Here is a 10,216-nt window from a genome sequence, read left to right as displayed (position 1 = left end):
TAGACCAAACAAACGGTCAAATATTTGTCCGTCGAAGTCTGACTGGCACTCAAATCTCAGAGCAGTTTAATGTAAGTATATTTCATTGTTACTTATTTCTTATTTTGATGCAGGTAGTATCATATCTTATACTAAAATGGACATTATCTGTTCTAGAAAAAGGCAGAGAATCTTTAATTAGACTTACATGGCTTACTAAAAAGCTAGAATTTTCTCTCAGAATTTACACTCTGTATTGTACTGTTGGGGATGTCAATGTTAAGAATATAATTTAGATAGTTTGCTGTAAGAAATACAAGCTTATGCCCTGCTGGAATTTAAAATTATGATTTTCAAATGTTTAAATTCTAAGAGATCATCAGAGATAATGTGAAACTGCGGGCTGTATCCTTGATTAGCAAGTTTTGGGGTTCTGTGCGGAGATAGAACCACATACAGCAGCTAAAGATAAAACAAATGGAGGTGTGTTTGTGTCACTGTCCTTACATCATTTCTTATTACATGGATGTCATATCTGAATGTAATCCATGCATGACAATTCCACGCAATTCCATTCTAATCAGATTGTTTAAATACAAGTCCACTTTATTTTATATTAGATTGCATGGAAGGGAGGGTTTTATTCTACCAAATATACAGGCCGAGGATAGAACAATTACTTCAATCAGAAATTGGAATTCATTCATCATTTGTTTGTTTTTCTACTGAAATATAAAACAAGGCTGAAATGTTTTTTTTAGTTCCAAGTACAAGCCACTGATAATGGACGACCTTCTAAATTTGCTGTGACTAATGTTAGGATAATAGTAACAAAATCATCTTTACCTGTGTTTAATGGTACACCATATAAGGCTGCAATTAAAGAAGATATTGGCAATAACACTAGCATCTATTCAGTTCAGGCCTCAGACAGCGATGCCACGGTAAATATCAGTTTAGCTTGTTTAATAATATTATTGAATAAATGGGCTAAAAATGAAGTATGAAAATCTTGAAAGTGAAGTGTGGAAAGCATCACATTGAAGTAAATTAGATATCTGTGAAATTTTTCTTAAATGTTGTATTTTAATTTTTGTAATAAAAAAAAGTTCAGTTTCCCTTGAAAACAATGGTCTTGTTTTTTTTTTCTATTTTTAGAGACCAATGGCTTATGAGATCGTTGGAATCAATACAGCTCCAGATTATTTCTACTTGGGATCAAATGGTCAATTATTTGTTCGCAGTACTATCAAGAATGATAACATACTTCAGTATATTGTAAGTACTTTTTGTTAATATTTTGTAGTTGTCAATGTATCTTGTAGAACGTGTCCTATACCACATGATGCATCCAGTCTGTTTGATTGAAATGAATTTCTTTTGTGATATTACAGCTACGTATTAGATCGTATGATCCAGACACACCTAACCAGTGGGTAGAAGAGAATGTGATTATTGATGTTGAAAGAAATGTGTATGAGCCAGTATTCACTAGAGAGGACTACTCTGTCAGGATCAGCGAACGAACACTAGTAGGACAGTCTGTTATTTCAGTACCTGCTTCCGATGCTGATAATGTAAGTCAAAAGTGACAAATTTTATTGCTTTAACATTTATCATTGTCTAAAAGTTGACTTTTCTTAGATGATCAATATCAGCTATCCATAATGCTTTTCAAATAGAAATTATGAAGTCTTGTTTGTCTGTAATTAAGTAAAGCAAGTGATGACTATAACAAAAAACTCAAGTGATGACTATCTTAGTTTGCATGAGTATCTCATACAGATAATTCACTAATATGATATTATTGGTTATGGATTGCTGAAATTGAATTTTCTCGCATTACAAATATTTAGCCGTCTGTATCAATTATTGATCTTTCAATGAAACTAGCTATGGCATATTTTGATTAAAGAGAGGTTTGAGGTTTATGTTTGAGGCAATATGCAAAACAAATTATTGTTAGACCTTTGATATGAAGATGTAAATTGTGTCTGCTGTGTTACATTATTTCCTCAGTTTATTTCTCTTGCAATGATATTACCATTATATTCTACAGGATGTTTTATTGTATTCTATAACTGGTGATTTAAGATGTCAAGAGTTTTTCTTTATGAAAACAGATAATGATTCAACAATATATCTAAAACAGTCTGTTTTAAACACTCAAGATATATCATTTAATGTAAGTATATTTTCAATCTAATCAAAATAGATGTCTAGAATTTTCATTTAGTTTCTATGAGTTACTTCTCACTCAGGATTCAATGATATTTATAAAGGTCTGTTCTGGCTTCTCAAATGATTGATACAGTCAGCTGTGTTGTTTATGATGTTAGTGTGTACATAGGACGTACCCGGGTGTAAAATTACACCAAGAATTACAATGTTAGAGTCATTATGCATGCATGTAATATATCAAACAGTTCCAATTAATTTCCATTATTATGATGTAAGATGTCACATGGCAGGAGGGAAGTTGAATACCTTGACGATAGCATTATTTTAAATACTGCTAAAAGTATGGGAACCTGCAGTGATCTAAGTGAATATTTAACATTTTAGTGTAGAGTAGAAGTAAATGACAATGGATATCCAGTAGTAAGACGAGATCAAGCTAACGTATTGATACAGATTACTCGAGGTGGAGTTAGACCAGTATTTCAACCTACTTCCTATGCTCAAAACATTAATGAGAACCTTGGCACTGGAACATCAATAGAGCAAGTATCAGCTACAAGAACTGGTCAGGTAATTATTTCATATATATTATATGTATATTAGTAATGATGGGTTCCCTTATTTTCATTTATAAAAATGAAAATTCTAGTACTTATATGAATAGAAAGTAGAGGTGTCTTATGACTTGGAAAAATACCAGTTTGTCTCAGATGTCCATAATAAATTCATAATGAACTAAATTCGGAAAGAATTATCAACAAAATTCAAATGAGTGACAGATAAATATCAGATTATTAAAGCTGGTACAAACATGTGGTTTGTATAATCTCTGTAACTATTTATTTTACCCCTATTAAGTTAGACACCCTTTTTAAGTCAAAATATGTTTGCCCAATTCTAAAACATCTGATACAAGTTACATATTGTTTGTACAGTTTCTATCCTCTTATATTTAGTTAAACTTATGTTTTTTTAAGTTTGAGAATATCCTGGTTGTATAATGATATCTTTATGTATTTATAAAATAATAATACTAATATTATCAAAAGGGTAAAAAATAAAAACATATAATAGTGATGAGCATCAAGATGAGGTCCTGAGTAGCCAACTAATAGGCCTGTGTAAACATCTGTGTTACACAGGGTTACATTAGGATGTTAGGCATTGAGATAGTATTAAAATTTTGTCTATATTGTAGACTAGAATGGTATATGAAGCAATAGGGGATTATCCAGCCAGAAATTTCTTTAGTGTAAACAGTTCAACTGGTATTGTTACAGTGAAGGATGATTTACGCAAAGATGCCTTTAGATTAGCTCTATATCAAGTAAGTGAATACAGATACCCTTCATGTTCCAGACTTACAGCAGTTACAAGTCAAGTATGGTGTTGAAAATTGATTGAAGGGGGATTGTGTTCCACTTTCATAAAAACAATTAGAAAAATTATGACAGGAATTCTTTCTCAGAGTGTTCCACAATAGTATTAACATTGTGAAGTTAACTTTGGTTTTTCTTTAATGGAAAACATAATTTGGTTATTTTAGATATCAAATGATTTAGTCTGTCGCTGATATTTTCATCTTATAACATGAGCAAGCCATTCTCTGTATGGTTTAGTGACTAAAATAATGTTGTTGTATTTATTATAGTTCCGAATACAAGCATACGACACTGGAGCACCATATTTTACAGCAACAGCTGTAGTTAGTATAACTGTAGGTCGTAACCTCAATAATCCTGTATTCAATCCAACACGCTATGAAGTGGAAGTAAATGAGAATGTTGCTGTTAATACGTATCTGGTTAGATTAAATGTCACTGATAGAGATGGGGTATGTTAAAAATAATATTATTCAGTCAAAAACTTAAAGAAATACTACCTCTTAGGTTGGTCTTGCAAGTTAAAATCTCAAATTGGACCAATATGAGTATATATCCATCACTGGACTTACCTGGTGCCATCAATTAATAGCATAATCCCTGTATAGGATGTTCGTCCAACAAAGTAATTATTGAAACGCTTCATAATTATTTAGCATTTTTACAGATTTATCGTCATTTACAGGTATTATTTTAATCTGTTGTATATTTATGACACCAGATAAGTCCACTGATGAATATAGATTCAGTTTGGCCCAGTCTAAAAAATTAATTTTTTGGTCATCCTAAAAGTTCAGTCTCCCTCAGATAACTGTTCTATGTATCTTGTTTCCTATATTTTCTGTGACTTAGCTCTTGAATTATAGTTTTCACATTGACAATAAGTTTTAATCACCAGATTTTATTTCTAATGTTGTTTTTCTAATTATTTTTAGTCTAAAATCACCTGCAGTATTAATAGTGGAAACCAAATTGTTAATGATTTCTTCCAAATTGATGCTGAGACTTGCCTCTTATCTACACGTGGCAATTTATCTCAAACACCTGACCAGGCTTTAATCTACACGGTAAAACTTCTTATGAATGTTCTAAAATCAAATGTACTAAAACTTGGGCAACTAACCTTCGACTCAAAGAACAAAAACTAGGAACGTATCATATTGATCTGTTACGGCATTGGCCACTATCCTATGATCCAATCAACAATAATTGGCCACATAGCCTATTGGAAAAACTTGTGTGATGACATCAGCAACTATCCTATGGTCAAATCAACAAAAAACTAGGAACACAGCATAGGGAGAATCTCTTGAATAGAAACTCAATTTTGAAAAGAACACAACCTCTGTTCTCAAGTTGAAAGTTTGATAGATCATTTTGCTAATCTGTTGATTTAATCTTACTTGTAGTTCAATGTGATAGCCAGAGATAGTGTACCAACTGAACGTACTGCCCAAGCTCAAGTTGAAGTGAAAGTATTAAGAGATCTGTTTGCTCCAACCTTCACAAATCTTGATGATGAAACTACTCTGTCTGAAAACATTCCTATCAATACAGTAGTCTTCACTGCCTCTACTGTAGATCAAGACTTAAAGGTAGGTTAGAAATCAATGATTATGTACCATTGTGAATGAGATTTAAAAGCTAATTCTTTCCTATAGACTGATTTATTTTTGTACGGCCACATGAAGGGTATATTGGTATCTGTCTGGCAATTGCTCGTAAACACTCTAGAAGGCATGATCAGTAGGGTATTTAGGGAGAGGACCATTAGGCCATGCTCCCCCATCCCCAGACCTGTGAAAGGTCTTATTTTAAAGCCTCTTAATGCTTAAAATTTATCTCTGGCCTTCTGAAATCTATTGGCTTCTGAAAAATAAAGATTGATGTTAACTTGTATTCCAACAAAAGCACGTTAAAAAAGTGGTGTTGAATATAGCAGTATGTATGGGAGATAACTCTATAATAATCTAAACAAAATAAAATTTTTGTTTTACTGCTCTACATTGCTTTACTGCTCTACATTCTCTTTTCAGCTCAGTTTAAATTGTGATTATTTAGAATTTTTATGTATAGAATACTGATGCCACTCACATTTTTTATTATCCCACCACCTTTTCAGAGAACTGTCTCAACTATAGATGTTCATTGAATTAGACACTGTATATTCCTATTGTTTTTATATAATAAATAAATTTAATTACAGGGCCAGTTCAGATATATGATGATAGGAGATTTTCCTGCCAGTAGTTATTTTACTGTCAACTCTAGCAATGGACAGATTAGTGTACAGAATACTTTACGATCAGATTTCACAGCCCGCCTCAGATACACTGTAAGTTTGTTATTAAATGTAATTTTGAAAAAAAAAAACATAGTGATTTTGAGATAAAAGTTAGGACAATATTCCGCAGGTGATTGTGTGTATTATTACTATTATTATTATTATTATTGTCTTTATATCTTTGATTTTGATATTGGTTAATTGTGAAGTTTAATGTACTGGTCTGGTTATTCTATTCCCATCTATTGATGACTTATCCGCAATATAAAAAATATTTGGTATGCAAAGCAGTTAAAATCTTATGCTGCCCAATTCTATGATTAATAGTTTCTTGGTACCATGGGATAGTCATTGCTATACATCTCGGTCATGAGGGGGATTTTAAATTCTCCTAGATTTTAGTTTCTACTGTGACATATATATACCTTTATTATATGTGTTTTTTAGATTCGACTACAGGTCTATGACACAGCCTACCCTGATAATAGAGACACAAACAACCTCATTATTAACGTACAGAGAAACCAGAATGGTCCTGTGTTTAATCGTACTAGATATGAACAAACTATATCAAGTAATTTTGTTGTTGGACAACAAGTACTAGATACAGAAGCTACTGATAATGATGAGGTAATGTATTTATTTTTCAATTGTTTGTGATTCTATCAAGTTGCGTGACATTTAACCATTTGAACACTGAGCATAGATTAATAAAATGTAATATACTCCGAACATCAAGTACTATATTTCAGAGCATATGAGGTTTAACTTTATGTGCCATACTTGGTAATAGAAGTTTCACTGGTTTCTCAGATATTATTTCACAAAACAAATGTGGCTGGGAGAACGGCTGCTAATGTTAAAAGGGTTAACCCGGATTTTTATACTAGTAGCAGCTCTTCTTTCACATTATATTATAATTCTGAAGCGACTTTTAGAGATCACATTAAATATTGAACACAATATTATGGTATACCACTCCTTTTTTTTTAATAGTAAAGAGTTGTATGCCATAAAATTGTGTATATTGTTTTAATAATATCATGGATATTTCCAGACCAATATATGTTTAATTTGAAATATTTCAATATAGGATAAGATAACCTATATGCATACTGGAGACATCACTGCACAGAAATATTTCTATGTTCAACCAGATACAGGTTCTATTATACTACAAGAGGCATTACCAGCTACTCAAGGACAATATAGTGTAAGTTACCATTTTCTCTGCCAATTGGCAATTCGAAAAACAGATTTCAAGGGGTAATGCTCAGAAGATGCAACATCTACCAAATTTTATTGTTCTGCATTGTTAATCATTTGAATCCTCAAATCTATAGGCTAGCTCCAGGACTAACTTTGTAGTTTCATTTTGAATGACAAGTATATTTCAATTCATATTCTTAAAATATAAATATATTTTATACAGTGTGCTAAAGCAGAATGTATATAAAGACAGCACAAAAAGAATCAGTGAATATGTTTAAATATAGAATAATGATGGATATTTAATTGTTATATTTTAGTTTAATGTGATAGCTGTAGATGACAGACCAGCAAGCATACAACGAACTGGTACAACAGAAGTTAGGATAACTGTACAAAGTGTCTCAGCTCCATCCTTCACTCAAACTTCCTACCAATTTAATGTAGACTATAACCAAGGCTTAAATACCAACTTTAACTCTGTTCAATGTACCTATGCTATAACCAATGTAAGTTCTGAATTTCATCATCTTAAAATTAAACTTGCTTCACGACATTTTTAGCTTAGCTGGTTAAAACACTTGTATGTTAACATTACAGTATACTCTGTGTAATCGGACATACATTAGGACCGGGAAACAATGTTGGATTAGCAAGAGTGTCGGAGTCTCAAATTTTCGAAATCGCATGAAGCTCAGGCATTCTTATTAAAAAGCTAGCTTGAGAATTGTGATAAAACACTTAACAAACCATGGCCAAGCTGTATATACGGTGTAATGAATGACGAGTACCTAGAATCTTGAAGCGAGGTCATTGGCAGTGATAAATCAGCAGAATTTAAATCAGCTATCTTTTGTTTTCGTGTGATTTATCAATAGTACAAGTCATTTAGATGACAAGATGTCGGATTATACAGATTTTTTTGATTACGCAGAATGTTGGAGTGCTCAGATGTCAGATATCACAGAGTACACTGTATTTTTAAAAGTAGCAATAAGATTGTGTGTGTTTACTAATTTGAAATAGACTGGAGTTAGACCAAACCAGAGATCTATTACATTCAGGCTTAAACTTAGCCTAGAATTACCCAGACAGTCCACTGATATGTGTTCATATTAACAGTGAGAGAATCCATATGCCTATTCAAGTCTAATAATTTTGTTTGTAATTTATAGAGTCAAATACAGTACAGTTTATTAGGCTATCCTCCAGGATCCAACTATTTTGGTTTGGATGTTAATACTGGCGGTATATTTGTGAAGTCCACTTTACCAATGGTCAATGTTGCACAGACTAGAGTTTACAACGTAAGTAAATTGTCTTGTGAAGGGGTATTCTCGATTCTCGGGAATATTTGTCAGACTGGGACAGAAAATGATCAGATATTTTATCATTTTAAGATGAAATTTATTGCTTCTGAGGACCCTTTTTACGCCTGTCACCCACACAAATTTTGAGTGTACATTGTCATCTACATCCTTTTTGGCTTGTACATATTCTAAGATGATCCCTAGCTTTTTAGTTTTGATTTGACTTCCACAAAACAAATGAAGTATGGTCTGGTACCATCATGTGCTAACTCTGCTGTTTTACTGATCTGAATAGCATCTTTATTTTTTCCCTAAATTTGGTGTGTATGTCAAGTCATATGACCAATAATATGCTGATCAAGTTAGAGAGACACTTGTTTCACTAACAGTATGCCAAAGTGAGCATATTTGAACTTGTTCCACAATTTATACAATGATCATAAAATTATTTTTTCAGTTACAAATTTCCTGTTATGAGGTGAACACACCAAGTATATTATCATCTGTTATTGTTCAACTTGTTGTTAATTATAACCTGTATGATCCTGTATTTAGTGGCACACCTTATTCCGCTTCTGTGCATAATTATGAACCACTTGGCTACAGTATTCTTCAATTGATTGCAACAGATAGTGACACTACAGTTAGTTTCATTTTAATTTATTTATATTTCATGTCAATTATCTAACATGTATTTTCAATTTGAATTTTTGCAACCTTTAGAATGGCTTAACAGAATGACCCTCTAGTAATTGTGTATTTTCCTTTATTTTCAATTAATTAAAAACTATGTCTGTGCTCATTGCAGAGCTGTTGATATTTCTTTTTTACCTATTAGACATCTAACTGCTTGTGAATTCTGTCCACAAAGTAAAAATTCAATATCATCCTATATTTTTAAAAGCCTCCTAGGTAAACGATATTTTACTTTATATATATTGAACTCTTTATTATTTATAGATATATTCTGTATCGTATATTATAACATTGATCTACATCTATAATACTTGATATTTTCAGACCACAGTAAACTAATATATTGTATATTTGTAGGTACAAGAGAGCAGTATTGTCTATAGTTTAACCAGTGATTCCTCAACTGATGGTTTTATTGGAGTTTATCCTGCAACAGGTGTAGTTTTTATCAAGAAAAGGCTTACAGAAGATCCTCAACAGAGAAGGCAATTCCAGGTTTGTTGAAAATGAACACTGAACAATCTGCAAACATTATGATGTATAGGTTCAATGATGCGATACCTGAAAAATTCAATATAAATCGTGTAAATCCCTGTTCTGTATTCACTGTTACACATTAATTAAATCACAATATTATTCCTAGAGGATAACAATAACATTACTACCAATATACAAACAAACTTTATTCAATAATCATGGTAAATTGAAACTGTAATAAAATATCTGTCCTTCTTCAACAAACTTTAAGATAAAACTATGAGTAACATGTTGGATTAATGTATACAAGGTTCCATAGACTTGAACTCTTCTTCAATTGAAAGTTTCACACCATTTCCAATGACGTCAATGGTTCTCTGTCAGTTTCTGGACAATCTGCACAATTAGTAAAGGTTGTATTCACAGATAAATAATTAAAATTTGTAACAGATCATTGGTTTTTTTTTTTCAGTTCAATGTTATAGCAGAAGATATAGGCACTCCAAGACGAAGATCACAGGAAGCAAGAGTTACAGTTACTGTTTTAATGAATGATGGTCAACCAAGATTTATTGATAATGGTGACTATACAGTGGAGGTATCAGAGACCAGACCTATTAATGATATCTTGATTGATGTCAATGCTACAGATTCAGATACACAGGTAAAAATATCAACCATAACTTGATATATTAGTT

The sequence above is a fragment of the Lottia gigantea genome (genome assembly GCF_000327385.1).
Source record: "Lottia gigantea unplaced genomic scaffold LOTGIsca_6, whole genome shotgun sequence".
Classification (NCBI taxonomy): Eukaryota; Metazoa; Mollusca; class Gastropoda; family Lottiidae; genus Lottia; species Lottia gigantea.
The sequence above is the reverse complement of the archived record's forward strand: the minus strand, read 5'-3'. Positions refer to the sequence as shown.